This window comes from Mugil cephalus, chromosome 23, assembly GCF_022458985.1.
Source record: "Mugil cephalus isolate CIBA_MC_2020 chromosome 23, CIBA_Mcephalus_1.1, whole genome shotgun sequence".
NCBI lineage: Eukaryota > Metazoa > Chordata > Actinopteri > Mugiliformes > Mugilidae > Mugil > Mugil cephalus.
This window is the reverse complement of record NC_061792.1, coordinates 1,319,876-1,326,732: the sequence shown is the minus strand read 5'-3', so window position 1 is coordinate 1,326,732 and position 6,857 is coordinate 1,319,876.

Below are 6,857 nucleotides of genomic sequence, written 5' to 3'. Positions count from 1 at the left end.
TGCTGGATCATTTAAACAGGAATGGTTTGTTTGAAGAGTTTGCAGTCAGGTTTTAGAGCTCTTCATAGACAGAAACGGCTCTGGTTAAAGTCACCAATGATCTCCTCATGGCTTCGATAATGGACTTGTCTCTATTTTTTGGGCCCTGCTAGATCTCAGTGCTGCATTTGACACTATTGATCACAATTATACTACTACAGAGACTTGAAATGTGATCAAAATTACAGGAACTGCATAGACTGGTTTGAATCCATATCTGTCAGACAGATTCCAGTTTGTCCATGTAAACAACAACTCTTCTATATTTACCAAAGTAAGCTATGGGGTTCCTCGGGGGTTCTGTGCTAGGGACCAATATTATTCACATTATACATGCTTCCCTTAGGCAAATATTATTGAAAACAGGCATAAACTTCCATTGCTACGCAGATGATACCCAGCTTTTATTTATCCATGAAACCCAGATGAAACTAATCGCTGGTTAAAACTCCAAGCATGCCTTAAAGACATAAAGGCCCTTGGTGACCTGTAATTTTCTACTTTTAAACTCAGACAAAACTGAAGTTATCGTATTTGGCTCTAAACATGTCAGAGGTTTTCTTTATCTATTCACCTGCTTTTGTTGGAGGGCATTACCTTGGCCTCCATTTTACTACTGTGAAAAAAACTTGGTGTTTTTATTTGCCCAAAGGATATGTCCTTTAATTCTCAATAAGCGGGGTGACCAGGACTGCTTTTTTTCCACTTGTAATTTATCATCCAAATTGGGAGCTCCTTTCTCGAGTGATGCGGAAAAACTAGTTCATGCATTTGTGTTTCCCAGGCTGGATTATTGTAACTCGTTACTGTCTGGCTGTCCAGTAGCTCTTTTAAAAAGCCTCAATTGATTCAAAACGCTGCAGCAGAGCCTGACAGGTATTAGCAAGGAGTCTATTTACTCCGTATTAGCTTCTCTTCATTGGTCCTTTTAAATCTAGAATTTAATTTAAATCCTCCTTTAAACTTACAAGGCCTGAAAGGCAAAGTCCTCATATTTGAAAAAACCTCTAGTACCATTCTGTCCAACAGATCACTTAAGGGATCTCAAAGTGCGGTCTACTTGGGGTTTCCTAGAGTTTCTAAAAGTAGAACGGGAGGTTGGCCTTCAGCTATTCAGGCTCCTCTCCTATGGAACAGCTCCAGTTTGGGATGGGAGGCAGACACAGTCTCTACGTTTAAGGTCAGGTTTAAGACTTTCCTTTTTGAAAAAGTTATAGTTAGGGTGGACTTAACCTCCTTTAGTTATGTGCTATGGGCCTAGGCTGCAGGGGGACGATGCATGAGGGAATGTCCTCTCCTCTTTCTTCTCTGGCTCTGTCTTAAATCTTTTCATTTTATTTCTATCTCTTATAATTTACTAACACTGGGGTTTTAAATCTCTCCCTCCGCTCCTCCCCCTCCATTCATTTTGTGGGGTCTCTGGTCTGGAGTGCTGAATATCTGACTGTGGAGTTCAAAAATACATCTGCTGCCGGGGGCCTCATCAACCAGCCCAGTCTTCATGGTCTGGAGTGCTGTGTTTCAGACCTGTGGAGCCCCATAAACTACATCTGCCCCAGTCATCATGGCCTCCTCCAGTTGCCCATTTCCTACCTAGATAAACAATTTCCCCAACCTCCCCATAATTCCTGTTATATCACAAACTGTCACAGATCATCAGCTATGTGTTATATTACTAGACCTACTTGTTTCCTTTCCCGCTTGATTTTATGTATCTATGACAGAAGTTTGTTTATCTTGTTTTTCCTGCTCTTCTTTCTCTTTATCTTCTCTGTTTCTAAACCGGCTGGCCTTCGGCAGATGGGTCCCTCCATTTTGAGCTGGGTTCTGCTCAAAGGTTTTTCCTGTTAAAAGGGAGTTTTTCCTTGCCACCGTCGCCCTCAGGCTTGCTCTGGAGGTTGCAGACTGGTTTTTGTGAAGCGTCTTGAGACGATTTGTATTGTTATTGGCGCTATATAAATAAAACTGAATTGAATTGAACAATTCCTGACTTCACTGGACCTCCCTTCTATAGGCTCTGAGCAACATAAATATCTGACCTCCCCTATCACAAAAGACGAATTGGATAAAGCCATAGGTAGACTGACAAGTACAGTAATAAGATCCCTGGGAGTAACGGTTATCCAAATGAATGGTACAAAAAATTCAAAGAAGTTCTTGCCCTGGCACTATTGGAATCATTTAATTGGAGACTTGAGAAGGCTATAGCCCCACCATCTTGGAGGGATGCTGTGATATCTCTTATTCCCAAAGAAGAATAAAGAATTCTGTAAGTCATATCGCCCAATATTGATACTAAACGCAGATTATAAACTACGTCTACGTTCATTATCACAAAAAGTTTGGAGCATTTTCTGCCTGACCTGATCCATGAAGACCAGACAGGCTTCGTAAAAGGACGCCAGGATAACATCAGGCGCACCCTCCAAACTATAGACCATATTAATAAACACCATACAAGCGCTGCCCTGATCAGTATAAACGCCAAAAAAGTGTTTGACAGGGTCAGCTTGGATTTTTTGTATAAAGTATTAGAGAGGATGGGCTTAATGATAAATTCATTAAATGCACACAGGCACTGTATACTAACCCATCAGCCAGAGTAAAAATTAATGGATACCTGTCGGACACTTTTTAACTGTACAGAGTTGTAAACTGTACAACTTTCATATAGCCACTTGCTCAAATAATTAGACAAGAGGACAGGCTGACAGGAATCACAATAGCAAGAGATGAACACAAAACAGGTCTATTCACTGATGATATAATCACCTTCCTTCAAGACCCAAATATAACATTTACTGAATTAGGTAACATAATGGAAGAATTTGGATTGATGTCCCATGTCCAAATTGAATATGTCTGAAACTCAGGTCTTAGCCTTTAACTACAAGCCAAATAAAGAAATCAAGGAGAGATATAAATTAAATTGGAATGCTAAGCCGATAAAATATCTAGGAGTGATAATAAGTCAAGAATTCAACAGAATTTATGACACAACTACAACTACAAACTAGTAAACGATAAAATTCAAAAGATGTGGCAAAGTAGCTCAAGAATTATATTTTATATATTTATAATTTTTATTATATATAGAAGGTAGTCAAGATGAATCTCTTGCCTTGGTTGTTATATCTTTTTTTATTGCTCCCCATTAGAGGACCAGATTTACGATTCTCAGCATGGGACAAGCTAACATCCAGGTTTATCTGGGCTGGAGCCAGGCCTAGGATAAGATTCAAGACCCTTCAGCTAGACAGGGAAGATGGAAGATTGACTTTCCAAACTTCAGAGAGTATTACTATGCCGCACAGTTAAGATGCATAGTATATTGGTGCTCTCTGGGTTATCAACCCAGGTGGAAGGACATTGAGATGGGCCTGAGTCAGGATCCCCCACAGTCAAGGTTAAGGGGAAAAGAAGAGCTTTATGGATCTTAAGGGTGAAGACTCGATCATGAGAGAATCGTTTGAAATATGGTATGATGTGGTTAAAAAGTACAAGTTAACAGGAGTTAACAGTAAGCTGTTGATTAGGCCTTCTCATTCCCCCGGGTTCAGACCAGGAATGTTAGACAAGACCTTTGAAAGGTGGAGAGATAAAGGAACAGCTACAGTACATGTACACTGGTAGATAAGCAACATTTTAAATCATTTAGATAACTTAAAAATTAGTTTGGAAATGGAAAATAGAGATTTATACAGATACCTTAATTAAGACACTTTTATGAGACAGAAATTAAGAAGGAAATCTCATTGGAAGGGAATGAAGTCATTGAAGTGTTAACAGATGCATTCAAGTGAACTCCTTCAAGAATTGTCTCTAAACTGTACAAAGGTTTATTGAAGCAACAGGGAAGAAGTACAGTATATGAACGTGAAATGGGAAAAAGAATTCAATATTGAGTTGTCTGGGAGTGATTGGCAGTCCCTATTTAAGAGCCAACATACTTCAACAAGCTCTAAAAAGTCGACGAAGTTCGGTTGGAAATTTTAACACGTTTCTTTATTACATCAAAAATTAAATATAAACAATTAGGCCAACAACAACACTGTTGGAGAAAATGCGAGCAACAGAAAGCCAACCATTGTCATATATTTTGGCCATGTATGAAAATACAGTCATTTTGGGAGGGAGTTTTAAGAGCCATGGGTGAATGTTTTGGATATAATATTCCTAATGATCCTCGGTATATATATCTAGGACTGATACCAGATGATGTAATAGGTAAAGAAGACATATACCTGTTCAAGATCCTATCACTTGCAGCTAAGAAAGCCATTACAAGAAGTTGGCTGAGAGCTGACCTGCCTGGACTGAACCACTGGCTGGACATTGTAGAAGAAATTGGATCAATGGAGCAAATGACCCATAGTCTTAGAATCAAAACAGAGCTATACGCTGTAAGATGGACAAAAGGGGCATCTTTATGTGGCAAAGTAGTGTTTGTCACATAAAGCCAGCTTGTGTGTGTTTTTGTATTTCTGTATCTGTTTTTATTGATTGGAAAAAATTTAAAAAATTAAAGTCTAAATAAGTCTATCGGACATTTTTGGCACGAAGGTGTCCAGAGGGGAATTTGACACTACATAAAAAATACTAATACAATCACTTGAATGTGTGCTGTAAGATGCTGGAGATCTTCTACCAGTCCGTTGTGGCCAGAACCCTTTTCTCTGCTGTGGTCTGCTGGGGGAACAGCAACAGACTGAGTAAAGTAATCAGGAAGGCTGGTTCTGTCAGTGCCTGCACACAGTGGTGGTGGAGAGGAGGACACTAAACAAACTATTATCAATCATGGATAACCCTGACCACCCTCTCCACCATGTCTATCCACCATGATAGACAGACAACGGAGCTCCTTCCCCAAGAGACTCAGACAACTCCATTGTCTCAAAGAACGCTACAGGTTCCAGTTCTGATGTTTGGGCAACCAGCTGTTATCATTCAGTGCATTTACATGCAGAGCTTAATTTCGAGCTATGCTCAAAATTTGACTTTGTGATGACAGTCCTTGTTCCAGTTGACATATACCGCAAAAAATCTAATAACTCACATGAACATGTCCTCCTCCTCCACAGTAGGTGATGATACGTGTCTTTTCGGCGGGTTAATACCACATTAATATGGTCCGTTTTCTGGTTCACCCGTTTGTCATTAAAAAAAACAAGAGTCGTTCTTGCGGCAGACCAGCATTGCAAACTCGTACGTAATGTTCGAGTTTACCGTCTGAAGTGATTGACAGTTCTTTTACCGATTCTGTTTACCTTCTTCTTCTGCGACCGGCTTTCTTGGATGAGCAGCGGTTGTGGAGCATACGCACACGCATTGTCCGATCAATACTGTGATTAAGGCGTATACATGGCGGAGAAAACTGAATTCCAATCACATTATCATGGGTGTCTTAATCGGAGCAACGTGTTTACATGCACTTAAGTTCTCCTGTTATAGTCCATTCAAGGCAATAATTGTTTTTTTCACATGCATGAAAATGCACTGAATGACCAAGACCGGTGGCCCTCATGTGCACATTATGAAGACACTGGAGAATCTGTTTCTCTGTCTCCAAAGACCCGGTGGAACATGCACTGGAACTCTGCAGTTTGCGTACCAGGAACATCTAGGCGTGGATGATGCGGTCTTCTACATGCTTCACCAGGTTCGGGCACATTTGGATGTACCAGGTGGATACGTGACGATTCTTCTTCCTTTGGAGCCCTCCCAAGTGGCCCGCAATGTCTTCCTAGCCTCCAGGTCACCCTCCTGAGACCTTGAGGACTTTAGAGACTCCCTGAATTTCGACCTTTTGTTCCCTCCACCCGCCCTGTTCTGGACTATTTTTTTATTTTTTTTCGATTCTTCTTTCTTGACGGTGTCTGTCTTTTATTTCATGATCAGGTTTTGAGTTTCTTGATCTCCTGTCTGTTGTGTTTCCTCATGTGTCTTTGATTGTCTATTGGTTTCTCCCATGCAGCAACCTCTGGGGCTGAGTGATGAAGCCCATGCGGAAGAGAAAAAAACTGCAGTTCATCGAGTGGCCGCTTCAGGCCAAAAGGAAGCAAACCCCATAGACCCCCATGTTAAAAAGCCCAACTTTACAGCATTATTAAACATGTTTACAGCCTGATTCAAAAAAACGTTTTTGGTCTCAATGGTTTATTTCACTATTCGTGACAACTGTATGGGGGTGAATTTTCACTCATTTGTTTATTTTTCATTAACGTTTGAAATTCTGCATTATTAAGGGCATTCCCTTCTTTGAGTGACAGGCATATTTTAGTCGGGACAAATGGCATCAAACCGGGAGCGAGGCCACCACGTTAGCCGGCTGCTAGCACCTCAGATAGCGATTAGCCTAGCTCGGTGGCATGAGCTAACCCGGTAGCGCCGTGTTGGGTGGGTGGATTTCAACATTCAGGCTGCTTTGGCTCCGCCCCAATCCGATCCTCATATCCATATATATATCCATATATATATATATATCCATATATATCCATATATATATATATATATCCATATATATATCCATATATATCCATATATATCCATATATATCCATATATATATATATATATCCATATATATATCCATATATATCCATATATATCCATATATATCCAACATGGCGACCGCAGGCTCCGCCCGCTTTGGGCTTCATTTTCGAGAGTCAGAATCCAACGGGTGACATCACGATGGGTTTGTCTATAGTATATACATTCAGTGGTTTCTCCCTGCGTGATTGCCCTGATCTGTCTCACCCATGTCTTGTCATCCCTCAGCCCATGTGTATATATAGCCCTGCCTTCCCTTTGTTCCCA